Raw genomic sequence first — 24,310 nt, forward strand, 5'->3', positions numbered from 1 at the left:
ATGCATAATAATGTCGTGGCTAGTAGCTGCAATGTAAAAGCATGGCTAGTTGGTAGACCATATCATGACCCCCTTAAGAGTGTTCAGTTGATGCCTTCTGCAGGACTGGTCTTAGTAATGGTGAAGAGTTCTGTCAAATTTATTGGTCAAGAGTTCTGTCAGGTTAATTTATACAGGGAAGAAATATGAAAGCAGTAGATGCAGTGCTGCTAAAGGCACTTGTTCATGGCAGTTGCAACGGTGTTGACCTTTATTCTGTGTGGAACTTGCTTCTCAAGTTAAAAAGGATTGCCAATTGGCTACAGATCCGTTGACACCTAACCAGCAGTCTCTGATATGTCAGCCCATTCTGTCGGTATGGAAGGCATATGACTGTGCCAAGTGGTGCAATAATACACAAAATCCAAAATCAATTAACTGGCACTCTTCTCTTTGAAACATGGGGAGTGCAAAACCTATAGACTGTTTATAAGTGACAATGTTTTACAAGGGACATGCTACACATGTACTGTGCTAGCTGCATGTCAGCCACCTCAGACGAGCTCGTATGTTGACTCCTTTCAGTTAAAAGGTTCCAATGCAAAGTGACCTCTTCTTGTGCATGCAATAAGTCATGCAGCTTGCTTTAAGACTGAATACCTTAGCGGCCTTCAGGATGCAGAGAGTTCCATTGTTGTTACCTCCGAGGAGGATGAAGACGTACTGGCCTGTGTAGTGGTGAGATGCTCACGGCCATCCGAGATAAAGACTGAGGCAAACAACTCAATGCCCTGCTTGAAAGGCTCATACTCGCGTGCCAGAGTGGGTGTGCCATTAATGGTGATGTTTGGTAGTTCAGCATCCAAGATGCTCCATGCCTCCCATGGCTCCACAGGTGGAACCTCCTGTGCTTTTCCATTGCTGCACTGGGGGGGAGGGGGGGGGAATGACGATAAAAAAAAAGAACCAATGCCATGAGAAGACTCAGCACTTAGTACAGAACACATCAGAGAAACATGCCAATAGTCCCATGGTGCGCACCAAGGCTACCCAGAAGGAAAAGCTTATTCCCAGTGGTCCACATAATGCACAAAATGTGCAGCATTACATGAGAGGAATTAACACAATAAGAGATGTGTGTGGGGTGCATGCAAGTGCACGATTTGTGTCACGGAGTTCACCCTTCCGGCACTGCACCTCACTACAGTATTGACCGCAAAACAGACAAGCAGATATATACAGCACGTGCTCTAGAATAGACCCCTTTCAAAAGTCACTAAGTTGGCAGCACCACATAGCGCATTAATCAGGAAATAGCATTGCTGGCCAGCAGTCAGAGGAAGACAAAGTGCTGAATGTGTTTGCCAGCACTTGACAGCTGTGTGTGCTGAAGTCACAGGAACAGCGTCAACGCCATTTATGTTAAAAACACATGACCACGTGTGCATTTTCTGCATCGAAAGTTAGGTACTTCACCCTTACTTGGGCATTTGGCACTACAGTGTACGTAGCTGGCTCAATGTATTTTATAACCCCATTAATATGTGTTGGAATGAGCCACTTCACATGTGACGTACGTGAAAGTGACAAATAGTCTTTTTGCCATTTTCTCTTCTCTGTGGTCTAGAATAGAGAATGCTAAATACAGAAAAGGCAGTGGCTGTACAGCACTGCTGCCATAGTTAGAGAAATATCACGTGTTTATCTTCCTCTGTCCCAGTGCTAGTATTCAATCCATAGTGAAAACATCAAACAATGAAATTAACAGCACTCAATAAGTGCATCAAATTCGAAATGCCTTCATTTCAGTACAGAATAACAATGTTCCTTTAACATGCAATGACTAGGCTCCATTTAGCTTTGATGTGCTGTCCTAGTCCACAATGACCTTGCTGCTGTTCAAGAGAAGTTCTGATTAACTTGATTAACTGTAACACTTTACCTGGACTAAGAGGACAGCTTGTGAGCTAAAACCAGCTGCAATGTGCAAGTTATCTACTGCCACCTTTGGACTGTTTGCAGGCCCATGAGGCCTTCTGTTGTTTGAGCTCTATATGGCATGCCAGCCAATGAGAAACGTTTGAAATATGTTTGCGCTCCATACTGGCTGAACTCAAATAGAACAGCACACTGAACATGTATTTATGTAGTTTGATCGAAAGGATCCAATATATTTTCGAACTACATGCACCAACTGCAAAATTTTGGCTTCAGAAAAAACATCCAGTGTTCCCGAAAACCCACATCTCACGTGCACATACTGGACATCAAGAAGACACCGATTCCGGATATCCATGGATTATCCCTGAATACCTGCAGACTTCCCCTGCGTACCTATTTGACATACGATTTGGATATCGACACAATACTTACATGACAGTAGTGGCCACATGAACAGTACGATGACCAGGTGTGGGGAAGTGACGTAGGCCACACGGGACACGAGGTCTTCGAGGGTGTCCTGGTCCCGAGCTGCCACTGTGACTTCGCTGCTCAGAATCAGAGGTCACTTCCTGCAAGAACACCATGAAAAGAGTGGCCAGAAAAATGCAATCACAAGGCAAGAATTGCTATTCTTGTTGCTAATAGCAGCTGCACAAGCATGAACTGCTTGCAGTTGGCAGCTGAATGTTATCTGGTGCTAATGAGAACATTACATGCCATAACAGTACCGCGCATGCGCCATTCACAGCTCTCACAGCTAGTATGTTCTTCCAAGCCTCAAAGGAACGATGCATTCCAAAGGCATCAAAAAAAATACCAGCTCAAACCAACAGGCAGAACTTTCTTTAATGCACAAAGAGTGGGAATCCCAGGAGTCAGAATACTTCAAATTTCGCTGTGCAGTTGACCACACTGAGCAGCAAACACTGTGAATAGCTGCCTCCAAAACAAAACAGTGCCAGTGTCCAATCAGTCTGTGTTCGTGTGGCTGCCAGTGGCCTTTAATGGAGCTTGTTTCATTGCACAAACAGCAACCCGAGATCCTGACATTGGGTCTGCAAGGCCTGGCACAGTAAGTGCTGGGGATGTGAAATCAGCCCTGTTCCACCTTATCTTAATTATTCAAGAAAGCAGAAAAGGCCAAGCTCCTAGCAAGGCATACACTTTCATAAAAATCTCACTGTTACATGAGCACCTTCTTTGTATGACACTAGAATAAAGCAGCTGGGCCTTTCGATGTATGCAAGTCAAACTACGGGACAATCCCTTCTTGAACAACATCCAGATCTCAGTCCCTGATACACAACAAGGAAGACATCTGCCATGAAGACAGACCACTGAGCACAAGACAAACCCTCTGCCGCAGGCCATGCAAACCAACTCTATTTATTTACGGGTAGAATTCATGGAGCTGAGCACAATAAAGAGACCACATGCAGTAAATATCTGCCACTTGCCATTCCTGCAGCCTGCAAATCTGCAGGGGGAATGTCAAGCCACTCCTTGCAGAGATGCAGGCAGGAGAGCACATCAGGAGACTCCGTACGCTCCCTCAACACAGACAGGCCCATCAGGTAGCTACGGAAGTGGAATGACATCGTGTTGTCCTTGGCTGCATGTGTGTGAAGTCAACGTAGCGGCTGCTGTATTCTGCCTCTTCAGTGCACCTACAGCACGCTTCAAAGGCACACTAAGGCATGTGGCTAGGCCCTGCATGACCAGCTGAATTTAGGCAGCAGAGTTGGCTTTACATCATGGGATTAGAAAGCACTGGTGCTGCTTATCACCAATTTTGCACCAAAGATCTGAAAATGCTCACCGACCTGTAGTGACTTCTGGTCCCAGTAAACATACTAAAAGGGTCAGTGTGCAGAACCTTATTTTAGTTCTGGCCTAGAGGAAAATATTTCTCAATATACAGTTTTAGGAAGCATGCCAGATTAGCAAGCTTTAGATGTGGCTCTATTTTGTCAGAATGGTAACAACAACATCATTGCCATCATCATCAGCCTGACATGCCCACTGCAAGACAAAGGCCTCTCCCATACCTCTCTAATTAGTCTTGTCCAGTGCCAGCTAGCTGTGGCCATCTTTTCCCTGCAAACTTCTTAATCTCATCTGCCCACCTAATTTTCTGCCACCCCCTGCTACACTTCCGTTCCCTTGGAATCCACTCCACTACCCTTAAGTACCATCAGTTATTGTGCCTTTGCATTACATGCTCTGCCCAAGCCCATTTCTTTCTCATAATTACGACTAGGATGTCATTAACACATATTCCTTGCCATAAGTAAGCTTATTTAGACCTCTTGATCTATCAAGAATTCAATATAATAAAAATTAATGAGTCAGCTCTTAAGCCAGAGATGTAAAGTAAATGCCGAGTTTTAAGATTGCAGAGGACCAAAATGAAAGATGCAACGCTACCTTAATGCATACACAAATGGTGTGTTAGCAAAAGTCCAGCAGTAGTATGACTGCTCCTAGTTTACTGACATAGAACAAAGCAGCAAAAAATTCTACCAAACTAATCTGTAGTGTATTGATATGTTCTTTACTTTATAGCAGATAATGTTGGAAACTGCTAAGGCCTTGAAAGTAAAACAGGCAGCATACCTCGCCAGCAGGCTCCTACAAAAAATGTGGTGTTCATGTTCTTGGTCTGGTGAAGAGGCCAGTAATCTACAATTTCCGGGTTAGCCGTCACCTTAAAGGGCCGTCCATCAACACAGAGTGACGCATGCATCGCACAGAACCAAAGTGATACTGCCATTCAGAAAGGAAGTGTAGGAAAATGCAAATGCCTGAATTCAGGAATTAAAAGGCATGAGCGCTGTCCCACTGAAATACCCAAAGAATGCTTGTCCACAAAACCCAACTGACCACAGACATCTGTGGAATGTCCACATAACATTCAAAGCTACAGTAGATCAAGCTGTACCATGTGCATTCTGAACTCGTTAAGGGCTAATTGGGCACTGTTTAGTTCCAACTCAAGTCATTTGATACTAAATGCAATGTTTTGAGTAATGATCAGCCCTTCTTTACTCAGTACTAGCTCAGCACCAATCAATCCTATACATACCAGCTGTATTTAAACCGCTCTTTAGAGTGAGTGCAGTTGGAATTAGAGCTGTTCACTATTGCAATTATTGTTCTAAGAATCAATAAACCTCTCTGAACTAATTAACTTCCAGATAATCATCCCCTGGACTGATCTGTTTGTGTGCCCTACCCAGTAGGAGATACTATATCAACTTGGAACATCTACTCCCAATTATAGTCATATTTCTATATTCCATGACCAGGTACATGGTGTGCTCATCAGCACACTTGACCCCCACAATGCAATGCACAGCCAAAGAAATGGTAACATGGATTGCAGCCAAGGATGCTAACCTCAGGGAAGTTGACGAAGAATGCATAATGGTGCCACCTGTCGCAGCACACCTCGGATGACTTCCAGAGCCACTCAGCTGGTGTAAACTTGTTGGCCTGCTCCTGGGTGGGCTCTCGGTGCAGCAGCAGGATAAGCCTGCAGTTGTGGATGAAGAGCACTGTTTCATGCCGGCTCATACCTGCATGAATATTAGCCACACACATGCAAGCTCAATCAGGAGAGCTCATTTTCTTCTTTCATATTGTTTTAATGTAATCTAATCAGGCAGGGTGATCACCAAATGCATGAGGCACAAAGAAAACAGAATCCGCAGATAAAATGCCTCTGTTGTGATTGTAGCTGAGTGCTATTTCTATTCCTAGAAACACCTTCATGTGTGTGCTTTAGTATGAAAACAACTTGGGCAAAGTGGAGGAATATGGGGCTTAGCATACAAAGCTGAACGCCCTTTTGCCTGACCAACTATGCACTGTAAACACCCTACTGAATGTCTGATGAATGTGAATGAAGTGTAAGAAAAAAATACCAATTAGCAAAACACCTAATTTCAACTTGTTGATGAGGTCACTACAACACGTTAATGCCACAATGACAATTTTGCTAGACAAGTAGAGTCACAAGCCAATTGGTCACTCTTATTCAAGGGAAGATAGCACAGCGGAAAGGACATAAAAAGGAGGGGTAAATTCTTAAATGCTAGAGCTGTTTTCGGTTGCGTGAGCTGTCTTCATTCCGAAGAAGAGTTGTACCAAGGTAGCAACCCTAATAGTTTCATAGAACCATCTTTGGAAATATCACATTCATTTTGGCAGGCACGTCCACTTTGCACCCTTCTGCTCACATCTCGTACAATCGTGCTGATGTCGTGTCTGTGAATGATGTTGCTAGGTAGAAAAGTTTTCATAACAAGAGATATGGTTGAAGCTGATTTTTTTTTTTCCAAAAATGTGCATATTCAAGAGCATGAATAAGCATTTATGAGAAGCAGGGAAGCAACTTGGACTAAGTGGATGTGACAGCTCACTTACGGTGGCCATCAGAGCTGCACAGGACATGCTCCTTGAGGTGGCTGGCGCTGTGGGCTGTGGGTGCGCGGGGACATATCCAGAAGCCCACAGTGAAAACATTGGTTAGGTTGTGCAACACAGTAGACTCGGGAATGACCACAGCATTTGTGGCACTATCAATTCATAGACCTGGTAACTCTCGCGACCTTCGTCCGTCAGCAGAACTGGCGTCCACTCGGCTTCCATGTATGTGGTGAAGAAGGAGAATGCTAAGTGCTATTCCTCTGGGCACAGTCTGAAGAAAGCTTGTAAAGCAGAAACTGAGGGACATTAATAATTAATTTGTACACATCTTGGTGCACTAGGTAGCTTTGATATGTTTGCCGGGCTAGTTGCGCGTTTGACCAGGCATCGGGTCCAGGAACACCGCTGCTGTGCCGATGAGGGAAGGAACGTGGGCTGGAGACGGGGAGTAGAAGGGAAGCAAGAGAAAAACTGTATTAACATATTTACAAGATACGTGACAAACATATTTACAACATTATTTACAGAGAAGGTAAAAGCTGAGAATTAGTCTCAGAAAATCGCTGAAGGAATCGCTCAGGGAATCACTGAGGGAATCGCTGCTTGAAGAACGTGTCGAGCGCTTTTTATAGCCTCTCCAGTTGACTTCCCGCCCTTTTTGTCCAATCATTGGGACTCCGTCTTGGGCACCGCCTTTGGATCCATTTCGTCGAAAACGGGCACTCATTAACGGAGCTCCCCTCTCCAGCGTCTTCCTCGGCTGAGTCACTCCCGAAGGTGTCCTTTCCTCAGATCACCTCCTCACCCACAGTTGGATGCACAGTGGATGACCCTTCAGGAAGCCGGCCATGGGTCTCAGGTCTTGGTCGAAGGGGGTGCCCGAAGGCGAATACGGGCAGCGCCGTCCACAAAGGCAGTTGCGCGGAAGATTGACAGCCCCCTTGTCACGGTGCGTGGTGGCAGGCGTCGTGGTGCCTTCCTGGTGGTGGTGCATTCTTGGGTGCAAGGTTCATTGCCATGTCATTCGGTACGGCTTGAGGAAACCCGCTTAAGCCGAGAAAACGGCGTGGCAGTGACGCCGCACTTGAAGAAAGGAGTCGTCTAGACTCAAAGTCTCCGTCCATCATGTCGGGTGGCACTGTTCTTTGCAAGCATTGTATGGGAGTGCGTACTCGGAGAACGCACTGCTGTAGCATAACCAAGCACAGCCTTTGTAAATGGCCCAAGTGAAGACGACCATGACAGGAATGCACAAGGGGGGGGGGGGGTAGAAACACAACAGCTCGTCCACCGCCTGAAGAGGTCTCACAGTGGTTGCAGCCGACGCTGCTCCCCGCAGAGACCTGGAGTGGTGTCCATTCTGCTTGTGGTCACAGCTGGGCCCCATGGTTCTTCCTGCTTCGTTGACAGCTCTAACGGTCTCAACCAGCAAAGTCCAAAGCCCAACAAGCAGAAAGCGCCAAACCGACTTTAAGACCTGCCAAGCTGTTTTCGGTCAACAAAGACCCTTTCGAGTAAATGAGCTGTCGCGTGAGATTTACGTCCTCCTCCAAAAGTTTAGAAGTTTGAGCAAACAAGAATACAGAGAGCATGTTTAGTCAAAAGGGAAAAATTTCCTAAATTTTTGAGGGGTGCCGTAGCACGGTTTATGTCACAGAAAGCCACCTCCCGTGAGAGCATAAAGGGAAGGTGGAGCTGCGGAACACATATACCAAAAGACAAAAAAAGAAATGATTCACGCTGAACAAAAAAAAAGAAAATACAAATTTGCCTAGCGGATTAACGTCTGGGGAGTCAGGGAAGGGCATTACACGGGAAAGCTTCGGCTGAGGCCATCAGCGCTGCCATTATCCCGTACGTTTCTGCAACGCATGTAAACTGAATGTTCCCACAATGCCAAGCTCCAAAATTTTGCTCTCATTTTTGTACAGGAGAGTTAAATGAACAAAAGAAACAAGCATTAACTCAAGACGGGGTTATTTCTCGAATCCGTCCACAAACAGCATTGCGACTCAAGGAATTTACTGGTTCCTATTCTTCAGCTGCCCCCTGCGCTGCCAATGTCCGATAGCTGCTCTAGCAGATGAGACATGACACAAGACTAGGAACTTCAGCTTGGGACCCTTAACTGTTCCTCGTCCAAGTCTCGCAGTTCTGAAGTTTGGCCGACGCTCACAAAGCAGAATGCGAGAAGGGAACGAACGAGTGCGAATGCCGTGCCAGCGTATCCCCCTTTCTCGGATTGGGTTCGCGCATTGCGTCCTCTTAGCTTGTGTTCCTTTCATGCGAGGCGTGCGAACTCTTGAGCGCTGAGGTGCCAAACTGCGGCGGTTACACTGTTGTTCAGTTTTCAGCGTAGCAGTCAACTTGAGCCGCACTTTCCCCTTCCTTAACACTTCCCATTTGGCCACCTCTGTACGCTGCCGCTCTGTGGAGACCTTCGCTGTTGATTTGCCTGACGCGTCACTAGCAATCGCTGAACCGTCATAGGTTAAGTCGCCGGTGTTCGCCTCATCATCAGTTTGTAAAAGTGCCTGCTCTAGCTCACCACCGTGAGAATTTATCAGGCTTACTGGGTCATGTTTGCCCTCTTCAACTACGTGCTCTGCTGGCGCTGCGAATTCTGGAGCCTTCGGAATGGTGAGGACCTGCGCAGCGTTATCTTCAAAACTAAGGCCTTTTTCTTTGGGCAGCATATCCGAGCGATTTGAGAAAATGGAGGGATGCTGCTTAGGCAGGTTTTGAGAGACGGCTGCCTCAGTCAGACGCACCCTGAACGGGCTCTCGATCGCGACGCAGGGAATGGGCAAAGACACGCTAGTTTCATTGGAGCATAACTTGTTTTTGGGTGTTCGGTCGCAAGTGGCTGTCGTTCCCTCATCGTTGAACTGATCTTTGTTTCGAGGCAGCGCTGAGGCGCATTCCTTGCTTACAGCAGAACTTTCAGCTGTCGCTTTCAGTGCGCAACTGCTTTCTGGAGGACTACATTTCGGCACTGCGCCTACACCTTTCTGGGTTGCAAGGGCAATCTCTGCGACATCGCGCTTTTCAGCTAACGCTGCGCTCAGGCTTCGAGCGCCACAGTCGCTGTCAAGTGACTGACAACGACGCTTTGTGCCGCAGATTATTACCTCAACTTCCTGACTGCCACTGTTCGCCAGCTGCACCATCGAAGGACCTTCTCTGGTTTCGTCATTTCGTTGACATAAAACCTCACTGCAGCCTTCCTGGCGCGGAACTTCTGCCTTTAAATCAACAGATTCTGCCGCTGTTTCTGCTGAGCTGGCAGCTCTTTCTGGGAATGACCCTGCCCTGTCACTGCTGTTCTGAGCAACTATCTTGTGCGTAGCTGACCAAGCGGGGCTCACTGCCTGGTCGCTGACGCACTGATGGGAGCGCTGCTTGCTGCCATCACTTCAGCCTTTAGACTCGGTCTCTACACGAATTCCGAAGTATCGGAAAAGGGCACTTTTCACTTTGTCGTAGTTGTGGGCATCCTCATCGGACAGTCGCACTAATAGACGATATGCGAATTGCGCAGTGCCATCTCTCGGCGCTCCGAGAACTAAGTCCTCCATGTTGGTTCGGTACAGAAAACGAAACCGCTGCCCAGCGTTGGGTTAAAACGGCTGTGCTTCGTTTGAAAAGTAAAATGCCGATGCAGCGTTGCGCTACCCTGTCCACTGTGAACACTACGATGCGAGCGAGAACTAGGTGCGTTCCAGCTTTTCGCTTTTCTACTTTTTGTACTCCGTCCCAACGTTTTAGTAACACAAAACGCCATGCGAGGTATCATGTGTCAGCACGCGGATCAGTGCGCAGCTTTCGCTTTCTGCGCTGATTTTTGACAAAGCTTTTGAGGTGATTTGCATTTAAATTAAGATAGGGACCACAGCCTTTGTTGTCTCTGATCAAAATTAGAAGCCGATTTCGTGCATTTATCAACTCTCCGGTCGGGCATGAATACTCGAACAACGTAATAGAGAAGGTAATTTTTTTGAGCGGGCCAATTGCTTGTGCCGTGGCAAAATAAGTTGACTCGAAGAACCATATGCTGATTACTGCTCAGTTTGCTACGTGTTCAGTTAAGTTTTTCCCATGTTCATTTAGTTTTAGAAGGGCAAGCAAACTCTTTGGACCATACGGTTGTTTCAAGATCCCACGCATTGTTTTCTTATAATGTCGTGCGATTGCTCCCGCATATGTTATGCGTGTTAAGGCGTCTTTGTGAAGCAATACAGCCTACGTATAAAAACTGAGGTGCGAATGCTTTATTTCTTGAGGATTCCTATACATTTGATATCTGCGGCGACGAAAATCTTAAAAAAAAGATGCGAATAATATAGCTACTTTATTATGAAGGAGGGACGCATTTCTAAGCTAGAAAGTATGTGCAACAGTGTCCTGAAAATGCTTCAGGCCATCAGATTTTATTATCGTTGCGGCAAGCTCCAACAGCTTGCGCCGCAGCAAAGCCATTTGTCCAAGATTGGGAGTAAGCTAATTAAGTTTCGGAAGCAACCGAACATGCTAATTTCGCCCCTGCACACACAGCTTGACCAGCGTATTGAGTCCGTGCATGCACCTACAGCTGTAGCATCTTTCTCTAATCAAGCCGCCGCAATGGCTCAGTGCTTATCTGAAAAAAAAGCTGCGTCTTTGCTTACAATATTTTGAATTATATGTGCATGCCTACTTTCTTCTTGTTAATGTCGACTGACTGACTGCGTCTTAAGCAGTACGTGGTTTCAACGAATTGTGGCGGAAATCAAACGAAGCCGGGCTCTGAAACGGTGACGTTGAAAACCGTGGAAGTGCATTGCATATTACAGTAAAGGAATCAAACTACGCAGCTGGTCGAGGGTCTTGTGTGATTATACTGCAATGCACGAAGCTTCTGGCGTCGGCACGAAAGAAATTTCGCATTGCCATAGAAGTTTGTCAACATACGTGCGCACTCAGCGCAAAATAACCGCTCGCTACCCCACCAGATGAATTCGCGTCCACCTGGGAATAAAATAGCCATGATAATGCGCGATGCTTGAACTGGTGCTTTAATGCGAGGATTAAAACGACAACAGCACATGGTCATGGTTCGACTTTCCAAACCACTTTCGAGTGCCGACTTTTGCGATCATCAGAGCTAGACTTCAAGCGAAGCTGAGGATGCGGTAGGAGTAAGCTGGCACTTATTGAAAGCACCTACATTTGGTCAAAGATCAGCTGTGAAAACAACGCAGCAGCTGAAGCTTGCCTGTTGAAATTCCACTCGCAAGAAGAAAGTACGCATAGCAAACGATACACCAGCTCGACGAGCTCGACCAAACCAAGATGGAAACCGGAAGTTGTGGGCGGTGTTGCCAGACCACCAAGCAATTTCGCATATCATCTACAGGCGCTGACATCACAAGGGAGGATAGCCAGCAACATCATTGACCATTCGCTCTGATCTAGCTCCCCTTCCTGTCCAGCCGCCGCGGTGGCTCAGTGGCTATGGTGCTCGGCTGCTGACCCAAAAGACGCGGGTTCGATCCCGGCCGCGGCGGCTAGAATTTCTTTGGAGGAGAAATTCTTGAGGCCCGTGTACTGTGGGATGTCAGTGCACGTTAAAGAACCCCAGGTGGTCGAAATTTCCGGAGCCCTTCACTACGGCTTCTCTCATAGCCTTAGTCGCTTTGGGACGTTAAACCCCACAAAACCAAACCAAACCTTCCTGTTCAAAACTCGCGAGGAAAGTTCTGAAGCTCTCGCCTCTTCGAAAAGTCCTCAACCGATCTCGGGCCCTTCGCCGTCTGAGAAACTGAGTCGTACGTATGAGCTCCTCCAGCTCTCATTCACGTATAGTTCCTCGAGCTCAGCGCGTCTCTTACGATACTGCTCCTGCCATTCTCTTTCTTGCTCCTCGCGGAGCCTTCGTCCTTCCTGCTACTGAAGCAGTTCTCTCTTGTTCTCCTCACGGAGCCTTCATCTTTCCTGCTGCTCTCGTTCCCGTAGTTCCTCGAGCTCAGCGCATCTCTTAAGACACTGCTCCTGCCATTCTATCTCCTCCTCCTGACGAAGCCTTCGCGTTTCCTGCTCCGCTTTTCGTTCTACAATCATCTCCCACGTCTCCGAAATTTCGTCATCCTCAGCACCACAATCCTCAATAGGCTCAATCAGCTGCGGCTTTCTGTGACTTTTCCTGACCTCAATACCCAATTCTTCACACAACGAAATCAACTCTCGCTTCTTCAGTTTGCTCAAATCCACGGCAACTCCCGAACGAGGACTTTCAAAACAAGCTGCTACGTCAAATGCTTAAGCGAGCACATGCAGAAAAACAATCTACAGGTACTGATAAAATTTCCAGAGTTATCAGCCTGGCAGATTCTTAAAGGGATACTGAAGCAAAATCTGAAAATTGAACAAAAAAGGCTGAATACAGATTCTCGGAATGTGATTACACCGAAATCTAGTCGTCACTCTGCATATTTTTCAACGGATGGTTTTATTTTCGATGTTTCCTGAGCGCGCGCCAAGTCCTCCCGGTCGGCGCGAGGTGGAAAGCGTGACGTCATGGCACCCTCCCGCGGCGACAAATATGGTGGCGCCCTTCGATGCATGAAACCTCGCTTCGGACTGGTTGCGTCGTTGTTACTGGCTTCTTCAGCGCGTTCACTGCCCATAAATAGGCCGCCAGTCTTTCGCTTCATCTCCTGTTGCAGTAAGAAAACTTACAAGTAATAAATTTGCTTTATTTTTTATTTAAAGTGACGATTCTGCCCCCTTTAGGCTAAGAGGGGTGTCGGTTTGTTGACAACAATGCTTCCCCTCTTAACCACCAGATGGCGCCACTAGTCTGAACATCGTCGCGCTTCTGTTTTAAAAGCGAGAATGCTAGAAATGGCACAAGGTCCGGAAAAAGTAGCTGCATTTAGCGGACGTAAGCGTGCATACGGTTATGGTATGCAGACAGCATCGATTAATATTTTGACATATCTGTGTACTCCGTGAGCAGACGACAGACATGGAAAAGCCGCGAGTAGCGATGGCAGTCGTGCTTCTGCGTGAACGGTGGGAGCGCGGGTGTTATGACGTCTAGTCGCAGCTTCCACAGGCGGCCACCAGGTGCAACGATACGGCAATAAATTGCGAAAAAAAGCGTGTTATCCGCCTTTTTCGCTAAAATGCTTGTCATATTTATCAATTTTAGCAGTCAAGCTCTTGTTTACATGCAAAAGAGCTGCTCCAAAAGTTTGGTTCAGTATCCCTTTAAAGGAAGTCAAGCGCTCACCACTGTTGAAGCCAGGACCAAGCGTGGACGATCCCGCCGCTGCCAACCAGTTGGTATGTTTGCTGGGCTAGTTACGTGTTTGACGAGGCATCGGGTCCAGGAACACCGCCGCTGTGCCGATGAGGGAAGGAACGTGGGCCGGAGACGGGGAGTAGAAGGGAAGCAAGGGAAAAACTGTATTAACATATTTACAAGATACGTGACAAACATATTTACAACATTATTTACAGAGAAGGTAAAAGCTGAGAACAGTCTCAGGAAATCGCTGAAGGAATCGCTCAGGGAATCACTGAGGGAATCGCTGCTCAAAGAACGTGTCGAGCGCTTTTTATAGCCTCTCCAGTTGACTTCCCGCCCTTTTCGTCCAATCATTGGGACTCCGTCTTGGGCACCGCCTTTGGATCCATTTCGTCGAAAACGGGCACTCATTAACGGAGCTCCTCTCTCCAGCGTCTTCCTCAGCTGAGTCACTCCCGAAGGTGTCCTTTCCTCAGATCACCTCCTCACCCACAGTTGGACGCGCAGTGGATGACCCTTCAGGAAGCCAGCCATGGGTCTCAGGTCTTGGTCGAAGGGGGCGCCCGAAGGCGAATACGGGCAGAGCGCCGTCCGCAAAGGCAGTGGCGTGGAAGATTGCCAGCCCCCTCGTCATGGCGCGTGGCAGCAGGCGTCGTGGTGTCTCCCTGGTGGTGGTGCATTCTTGGGTGCAAGGTTCATTGCCATGTCATTGGGTACGGCTTGAGGAAACCCGCTTAAGCCGAGAAAACGGTGGGCAGTGACGCCGCACTTGAAAAAAGGAGTCGTCTAGACTCCTATAGTCATCCATCGTGTCGGGCGCCTCTGTTCTTTGCAAGCATTGTATGGGAGCGCATACTCGGAGAACGCACTGCTGTAGCATAACCAAGCACGGCCTTTGGAAATGGCCCAAGTGAAGACGACCATGACAGGAATGCACAAGGGGGGGGGGGGGGGTAGAAACACAACAGCCTGAAGATGTTAAGATGAAATGTAACCATGCAGTGAAAAAATCCCGAAGAGCCAACAAATTTGTTCAAAACATAAGAAGGAACTATAAACTTCAATTGCACCATTATGAAAGCAACCAAGCCATGATATTTCATGCAGGAACCATGACACGGAGGTTAATGTTCACTGACAAATGATGAAAAGTGTGCAACTTGCGACAGGCGTGCTACCGTAGAGCTTCCTTTCCAGTGTTCCAGTCACAACCCTTGCCCACGTGGGGGGTGGCCAAAGTCAGACAAGCCGACAGCTGTTCAGGTTCACAGGCCCCTTCACACAGCTCCAGCAGGACATCCGGGAACAGGGCCCAGCGACCGGAGCCTGGTGTGTACTCCACATGCTCCTCCATACTGCAAGCACAAAACATGCATCTGTGTTGCAGCTAGTGCAGAAGGCACTACGACCATTATAGCTTTAACATCATCACTCTTCCTAGTCTACAGGCACCGATAAACAAGAGCACAAAGAAAGGTAAATTAAGACTGTGAAGATGCCTTTTCACAAAAGCTTTCAGCCAACCGAAGTCAGTTAGCGTGCGATGGCAGCATGTGGTACTTCAGAAGACAATCAGAAGACAGAAAAAAAAATGTTTCCACATGTCAATTGTTGCGGCTGATGGGATATTAACACATATGCACCAAAACATTTGGCTAACTTTTTTTAAGGATGTACACCTACTTCAGCAGGTCAGCGGCAAATTTTGCCACAGTGACATTCCAAAATGTGTGTCTGTATGCATGCATGCATTTAAGCGTGTGCATGGTTTCACTTTGTAGCCATAAACCTGTACTCAGGTGGATGGTAATCAGTAATTTCTGGCTTAACCCATACATGTTAGCAGCTTTGGTACGGTCTGCTCTAAAATATATCTCCACATGAGACCTGCGCTGGTTGTTGTGGTGTGCAGTACACCCCATCTACATTATTCCGCAGACACTGCAGCCCGTGCCGCACATGTTTAAGTTAACGATAAGAAAGCTAAAGAAGTATACATGCACTCTTAATATCTATAGCTGAGTTTACCTTTCCATTCAGCTTTGAGCACGTGCAACGCATGTGGTAAGTTAATGTGAAGAAAGCTAAAGAAGGATACACGCACTCTTAATATCTAAAGCTGAATTTACCTTTCCATGCAACCTTGCAGACCCAGTTGACCGTGACGATGACATTGACCGAATGGCTCTGTTTCATGCTACAGTCGAAAGCCGTCACTTTGAAAATGTGGTTATTGCTTGCCTCCCAATCCAGGGGCTCCAGATAGTGCCTGGAGCACAGAACAAGCAAGACATGCTTCTTCAAGCATTTGCATGGTGAAGGTGATGAAAATTCGAGAACAAGCCTTGATAACTGGGCAAGAAAAATTAAAGGAATGGAAGAATGGAACACAGCTTGACATTGCTTGCAAGGCATGCTGGGTACTTCCGACTTCCGAGTCGTTCAGTGATAGGTGGTGTCCAATCTGAATGAGTCGCAGGGCATGCTGGGTACTCCGATTTCTGGGTCGTTCGGCAAGATGTGCGTGCACGGCGCTCTGCTTGAAATGCGGATTTGCCAAGCTTAAATGCTTGCAATGCGGAATTGTCAAGCTAAAATTCGGCTCTTAATATATTTATAAGCGTTAATGAAGTCATAAAAAAGGTCACTATGCTCTACACGTATTATGTCCACGCTCGATGTTCCATATTTGAATTAAGGGCGAAAAGCGTTGTAAGTGCAAAGGCTACAGCATGCATCGATGCTTCATTCACTCGCTTAAAAGGTCGCCTCTTGCTACTCTTATCATGTGGCCGTTACATTGTTCTGTAATATATATTAGGATACATATTTCTCAGGTTCTGCGCTTCCAGGAGCTGAATATATAGACTACCAACAACTGCAGCCTATTACGTACTAGTGCGCTGTGGCTGCGACGGCAAAGAGCTTGAACTGCTTGAACCGTACAAATCCTTGAAGGACTTTCAGTACTCTTTCTATACACGCCGCAGTGGCCTAGTGGCTAAGACGCTTGGCTACTGAGTCGGAGGACCCAATACTGGACGCGCAGACGCGTTTCGATGGAGGCGAAGCGTGAAAGGCGCCCTTGTGCTGTGTAATGTCAGCGCACGTAAGGACCCTTCGTAGTCTCAATTAATCCGGAGCCCTCTACTATGGTGTCCCTCATTCCCACGTGTCGCTCCCAATCTCAAAAGTCTGCGTACCTACCAATGTTTTAAAACCTTAGCAAGCGGCACAGTCTGTTCATGTTCATGTAAGCTTAACTGCTTTTGTTGAGAGTATGTTTTTGCAGGCTAGTTGGTGCCTAAGAATTCTGGGTTTTTTGCGCAAAAGACACGACACAATCAGCAATCCTTCAATTTTGCTCTCAAAAAAAGAAATCAGTTATCTTGCGCAGAATTAGAGCTCAAAGCATGCATTCACTCATGCGATGATGGGATCTGTGCTGGTCTGATATGTATGTATGCGAAGTCTCTTCTTTCCCTCTTCTTGTTTGATAAGAAACTCAGATTTGAACTTTTTCTGTCGATAGATGGCAGCACCTGAGTACCCCAAAAAGGAGGGAAATTCTATTGCCCCTCCATGTGTGTAAACTACACAGCGACCCTTGACCGCGACACGAAAATATTCGTTCTTCCGCGTACAAAAAGTAGACCCACAACTTTCTGTAGGTATGTGGCCAAGGTTCCGGGGACCGAAGCACAAAAAAGTTAACCCATCTCAAGCCATTGAGCACAGAAGGATGTGGGGGGTCATACAATGGACCATTTCCCAGTAACCCACCAATTTAGCATTTCCGGTCTGGGTTTCCTAAGCTTCCTTGAGTCTTTTCTGTGAAAATTCTTTTACAATGGTAGGGTGGGGTTACTGGTTTCGCCCGAGCAGACAGGTGGGGTCAGTTAAAATGGCGGAAGAGAGGCTTGGTGCATCCCCAGGACATTACCCCGAAAAGGTTCCATTGTGTTGAACACCTATGTAGTCAGTCTCTAAATAAAAGGAAAGAAAGGAGCTCCTAGCACAAGGCCTTATGACTGGTTTTCTTCCCATTCCCGCGTAGCCTTCCTTACATAGCTACAGAAGCATGTCCTCGGTTGTAGTGACAGCCTGTAGCTTACTTTGCCTAGTCTCGTATGAGGTTTCCCAGCGCCGAACACCCATCTTCCGCTTCTCAGCACCAACAAGTCACCAAGCAAATCAAAATTGGATGAAACTTAAAAGGACGAGAAGTGTGGTTTGCAAAAGCACCGAGAGCGTCCTGTAGCTATGCATGGTGACTGAATGCTAACTTTGCCATTGCATAAGCGAGTGCTTGCTTAGCTCTGTTTACATGAACCAGTAACGCCAGGTTGAGTCGGGGGTCGGGCTGAGGGAAGTCAACCCAACTCGACCGATGCGTATCTACATGAACTCGATTTTAGCTAGTCGAGACCGGTTCATAAGCAGTGACACCAAGCGTCGAGCACCGCATTGCGAGCGAGCAGTGGTAGCATCCAAGATTCAGTGTTGTCGGCAACGCGCGCGTTACAAGTAACGGCGTTACCGGTAACGCGTTACTTTTTTCGGTAACTTAGTAACGTACTAGTTACCATTTCGGAACTGTAACGGGTCACGTACTTACGTTAACATTTTTCGGTAACGTGAGGTGTCACGTTACTAGTTACTTTTTTATTTCAATTGTCCCCCTCCGCCCCTTTTTCAAAAAAACGCCGAAAATGATGTTGCAAATAGATAAAATGTACCGGTGCATTGTTACGGCTCGCACACCTGCCCTTGATGACGCACTCAACTAAAATAAAAAAGCACGAACACGCAGTCACACACTTGTCTTCACCCCCAAACCACTCACATCCACAACTCTCTAAAGAGTGGACGCATGCCGAGCCACCAATGAACCATTTGTAGAAATCTGTAAGTCAGTTTCTGCGTAAGCTTGTTTTCCAGCCAAAAGATCTCGTTCCCACGAGACACACTCGGATTCCCTCTTCTGAGCAAACTCATGAATGTCGCCAGTTTACTTCAAGATGGCCCCAAGAGAGCCATCGAAAGAGTACAATGGTACAGCACAGAAAAGGGGATTGCAGTCAACCTGCTGTTTCTATCTGCAACTGCGGCTACGTTTTAGGTTATTGAGTTCCTAAGCGAGCGAAGCTGACCTTGAACACCTTGACGTAAACACTCGCATTTTTGCGATAATTATGCAGGTTCAAGTAAAAAAAATGTTTATGTGCGCTAATAGATTTTTTCCGGAACTATGACATGTAAGCATTTCTTTATTGCTACACAATTTCGGTGTAATTTCGTAAGCAGAAGCACACCAAAATTACTGTAAATTTGTTGAGTTCAGCTGTTTCCTTTGTGAAGTTGGAATTAAATGAAGTGTGAACTTTATAAAATTGTTATCTTGAGTTCTTACAGCGAAGACGCACTCAATAAAATTTATTGCCATGGAGTAACGGCAAAGTAACGTGCCACTTTTTTTCGGTAACGGTAACGCGTTACCTTTTTTTTGTGGGTAACGTAGGGCGGTAACGCGTTCTTTTTTTTAGTGTAACGAGTAACGTATTTAGTTACTTTTTTTCGGTAACGCCTACAACACTGCCAAGATTGAGGCACACCACCGCTGCTTCAGAGGTGCGACAGCGCAAGTGAAAAACCAAGTTTGCATTTATCCTCTCCCCTCCGTTTTTTCGGCCCGGCAGCGTTTACAAGCACATCGGAGCAGGGTGGAGTTGAGTCAACCCCGATCTCTTGACTCGACTCGGCGCGTTTACGTGAACAAAGTAACCGGTTTTTGACCCCATAACTCGACTCACTTGGGCTTTGGTGCGAACAATGCCTTACTGTGTGTGCTGTGGGAGGGGTGGGTGGGGGGTGAGGTGCTTTTGGGTGTGGCCTTGCATCCCGCTTCCTTTTCGCACCACAAGCTCGAGAGAAAAAGAAAAGCAGAATCCTTTCGAAATACAGCCCAAGCAAGAAAAAAAGGGAAGAAAGAAATCAAGTTCGTCCAGGTTCTAAAAAAAAGTGTGCGCACGAACACAGACAAGCAAGAAGTTGGTGGTAGAGTGTAGTAGCGACCAAATAATTTGTTGCCAGGTGGAGCCACGTCGCACTAGTAAAATTTTAGCGCGAAATTCAAATCCCCGCAGAAAATACATACACAACTTTCAGAGCCTGTAAAATACAAACACTAGGTTCGATATGGATAAAAATTGCGGCCTAACAATCAAGAAAGAAAAAGGGAGGAAATGTTGCGGACGAAATTTTGATATTTGGCTTAGTTTTTTCCCAAGATGACATGAAAGTTCGACATATCTAAAAGCACCATTTTTCTGGAACTTTGCGTCTAATTGGTAAAAAAAAGAAACTTAAACAATAAAATCTGTCCGCAACATTTCCTCTATTCACTAAAGACAAAAACGCTGCCACAAACCTCATGAAAATCGAGCCATGTTTAGACATGGTATAGCTTCTGAAAGTTCCCATGTATTTCCTATGGACACTGCCACTGGTGAACTCTCTTAAGCAAATTTTCCGTCAATAAACACCTGAGTTGTTAGTAAGCGCTTGTCCTGTCTACCTCGTTTCTTTTCTGTCATGTCTTTTGCGCTAAAAACCCAGAATGCTTTTGTTGAATATTTGCTATGCTTTATGGAAGAATTACTGCAGAAGCTAGCATGCTTAACAACTCTCTCAAGTTAGTTAATTTTAGTTCAGCTGTAATGCAAAAATGCAACTGCAATAGAAATGTGTTGAATTTTCAGTACTGTGTAGTCTTTCTGCATGTACGAATTATGCCCCAACAAGCATGCACTGAGATTTCATGGCTGAAAACCTCTATTAATGCCTGTCAAGATCCTGGATGGGCAAGTGACATAGCAGCTATTCCAGCAGTGAGAGGCATCCACTTACTGCAGCTTTGATGGATGCATAAGAACTTTGCTCACAAACAAAATTAACCATGCTTAGTTTGTGGGGGTTGAAATTGGGGAGATAAATCCGTTCTCCCCGTTTAACCGCGGCTGACACAGTTCAAAACCGCGCGGACCCCACCCCGTGGTCGCGTACGCTACCGAGCGCACACCGACCACGGCAGGCCTTGCTCTGCGGGAACAAAGGAACGACACACTGGCTGACACAAACAAGGTATTTATTGCTGCAACAACAATAACGCCAGCTAGCAACGAAATAACGTCCGCTTGCGATCCCGGTTCCAAGGAGAAGAGAGCCGGCTATCCCCCGCGCGCGCGCAGCAAAACGCCATCTGTGGCGCTGGTGTCGCTGCGACGCGAGCGCCCTCCCCTGTTAGTTAAAAGTAACCGAACCGAGAGGAGTGCTTTGCGGGGGAGCTAACCACAGGGAACTAGTGCGTTCAGGGAAAGCGAACGCAGGGGACGAAGGCGTCCACAAAAGTTATGCACTGCACCTGCACTGCAATGCATTTCACATCTTGCATAGTGGTGTGGCACATTATGTGCCATTTACACATAACTTGCAGATCTGAATGTTAAGAATTTCTGTACTCGATTTCCCAGTGCTGGATTATGTAGATAAAAAAATGTACAAAATAAATGCTTTGTTTTGTGTCATCTCTTGAACGTTCAGTAGCTTCAGAATGTAAAATCAATGTTGCTTCCCATCTATGCAGAAGAGAGCCTGTAGCCATTTTGCAGTCGTGCACTTTGTGCGCTGCGAGCCTAGTCGTAGGAGAGTGAGTGAAAAACATTTATTGCTCCAAAAATCAGGTTTTAGCGGTGGGCCGATGTCGTCATGTCTTCGGCCTCTTCACAAGGTCGGCGCCCCTATTCCAGGGCACCGCTGAGTCTTGCTGCTTCGCAGGCGTGCTGCACCAGTGCCCTTTGGGCCGTGAGCTCGCTGCTGGTCAGCAGGCCCTCCCATTGTTCCGCATTCGGGTCATTTAGCTTGTGAAATGCTCTGTTACGTTCGCATTCCCATGTGATGTGATATAGAGTGGGGGTTGCTCCGCACCACGGACATGTGTCCCTGTATTGTGTAGGCAACATCTTATGTAGTATGTATAAATTGTGGAAAGTCCCTGCTTGCAGTCTCCGCCAGCAGACCGCCTCGTGCTGTGTTAATGATGTGTGGGGTGGTGGGTATTTGAATCTCCGCCCTCTGTAGTAGTTTAATATTTCTGCATACGTTGGTTTCACCGTCATAGGGTCCTCCAGGGTTTCTGACTGCCCTGCTCGGCTCGTGATCTCGCGAACTAGGCTGTCTACCCTCGAGTTACCCTCTATCCCGGTGTGTGCCGGTATCCAGAAAATCCTGTGTCTTAAGGTCTTATTTGGAAGCTTTGCTTCGAGGAGGATGCTCAGCGCTTCCTTGCTTATTTTGCCCTGTATGTAGTTCCTGCATGCTGCTTTGGAGTCTGTTAGGATTATCAAAGACTTGTTCCTACGGTAACCTTCGGCCGCCGCTAGAGCTACGGCAGCTTCCTCCCCCTCCGTTACCGTACAGTTTCTTAATGTCGCGCTGCTAATTGGTTCCCCCATGTAATCTACCACTGCTGCCGCGACTCGGAACTTTCTGGTCCTGTGGTCCCATGGATAGAGGGCCGCGTCTGTGTATACTGTGTTTTCCATTTTGGCTAGGTTCCGCTTCACATCCCAAGCAACCGCAGATATCCGTCGGACGTACGAGCTAGATCCGAACGTCCTTTGCCGAGATCGGACGTCCATCGGACGTACGAACACAATCCGATTTCGGATATCCGTATTCGTACATCCGCCGGACGTACGGACAGTGTCCACTTTTGTATATCCGCATGAGAGACGAGGTGTACGTCCGAAGGATGTAAGGCCGAGTATTTTCCCAGGCCATGAGAATGGACGTCTTTCGTGTATGTATACTGTTTTATTTGCATCAGTTGGAGAGTTTGACGCGAAGATGTTTGTAAATTGGTGCGATTCCACTCCTACCTGCAGTGCAAGAGCCGCCAACGAGCTAAATTTATCTAAGAGGAGAAGGAGGTGTTGCAGAATTTTGCAAGAACTCAATGACTAGTTTTATATTTGTAAAACTTCTCCAAATTAGTGCAGTTGTGAGACAGCTAAACTTGCCATTGAAACCATTCGTAAGAATCAAAATCCCGTGCATTCTGCTATCACCATATCATCATAGATGTCAGTTCGCGGTCAGTCCAATCCAATCCATCAGTACGGCTCCGTAGCGCTGTTGTTGATTTGTCGCGTAGTGTTGTCGTGCAGAGCTTTATAGCTCTTTTATTATAATGTGTGGCTTTGTTCGGTCTGTGGACGAAAGTAGTATGTAACTTAAGCAATTCGAAAGATACGAGGAGCGCCTGAAGGTCTTCTGGAACACCGGAATCCCGTACTGCGTCGACCTTGGTTTAAAGAAGGCTTAGTGCACATGTGATTGCCTACGAAGGTATGTATCCAGTACACTTTTTGGAACTTGCTTCTAGGACAATGCAGCATGCTCATATAACATTCGTTCACAGGACAGTGGGAGCAGTAAGCGCGAGGAGATGGCTTCCATAAGTGTGTACTGTTCTCACACTTTCGGGAGCCTACATCACACAGCTGCGGGAGCCTTCAACTCGCGCGGCTAATTCCCACTCCTCTTCAAAGTTGCGGGACGGAGTATTTTCGCATCTTGGTAATTTTTAAGGCATTGCTAGTTTCACTGTGCCTGTATAAAGAGTGACAACGCGCGAAAGGCAGACCATAGGAAGCACGTGTAGTTCGCAGTGGTTCGCAACGGAAGCTTTGCGGCTTTCTGTGCACAGTCGCGTACAGTGCTGCGCAGGTTAGTGCCCTAAGGCCCATGAGAATACATAAAGAACAGATACATTGTCAAATGTGGTGTGGAAAAGTGAGAACTGTTATTGCCTTATACTTATTGAGGTGTTTGTTAAAGTGCATTGTCTGTTATACTTGCAGCACTTCTATTAATTGGTTCCAGTGTTTTTAACTTGGGCTGCTGCATTGTGCCATTTGTTTCACATGACTGATGTTTGCCGCGTTCTTTTTTATTTCAGAAATCCTGTGGGTGGGAAGATTACGGATGTGTGTCCCAAGCTTGCCACATTTGAAGAGTCACATTTAAGAAATTTTCCGAATATAACCCATTGCTCTGCTGATGTATCATCAACCACAATAAAATATGCGTGCTATGCATCAAATTGTTTTTGGTTTTATTGCATTGCGCGGAGTGAATAAAGCACGCATGCACCATATATGCGAATATTCGAGAAAGATCCGCCAGTGGACGTACTCAACTGGACGTCCGTCGTCGGGCGAACCGTATACCTTTGGCCACCTTTCGGACGGCCGACGGACGTCTACCGGCTGTTTGCGGATGTTCAGCGGACGTACAGAACATCCGAAACAGACCTCTGTCGGCCGTCCGAAGGATATCGGTGGTTGCTTGGGATAGTCTGCCCTGGCCTGCCTTCTAGCGGCATGGAGGTTGGGATCCATGTTTCTCGGCAGAGGGCTGATGTCCAGTGTCTGGCGGACCTCGTCTGGAATGCTAGCTGTTCTATCTGCGATCCCTTCTACATTGTGCCCTAATCTGTTTAGGAGCTTGCGGCCGGTGGCTGTCTGCTGGAGCCTGGCTATTTGGGCACTTAGCTGGGCTTCCGTTAGTTCTTCGAATGTGTTCTTTAGGCCCATTTGTAGC

The 24,310-nt window shown here is 46.9% G+C and overlaps 1 long non-coding RNA gene and 1 pseudogene across 1 annotated transcript; one reads left to right on the top strand and one right to left on the bottom strand.

Moving 5' to 3' along the window:
- Positions 1–535: 535 nt before the first annotated feature.
- On the bottom strand, positions 536–6,576 carry LOC149358037 (calsyntenin-1-like; annotated as a pseudogene).
- Positions 6,577–22,539: 15,963 nt separating this feature from the next.
- LOC149358038 (uncharacterized) lies at positions 22,540–23,813 on the top strand. Its single transcript, XR_016289938.1, has 2 exons — positions 22,540–23,053; positions 23,667–23,813. It is a non-coding gene; the product is annotated as an uncharacterized LOC149358038 (long non-coding RNA).
- Positions 23,814–24,310: the final 497 nt, after the last annotated feature.

This window comes from Amblyomma mixtum, chromosome 3 (assembly GCF_055824585.1).
Source record: "Amblyomma mixtum isolate Tamu chromosome 3, ASM5582458v1, whole genome shotgun sequence".
In the NCBI taxonomy this organism is placed as follows: Eukaryota; Metazoa; Arthropoda; class Arachnida; order Ixodida; family Ixodidae; genus Amblyomma; species Amblyomma mixtum.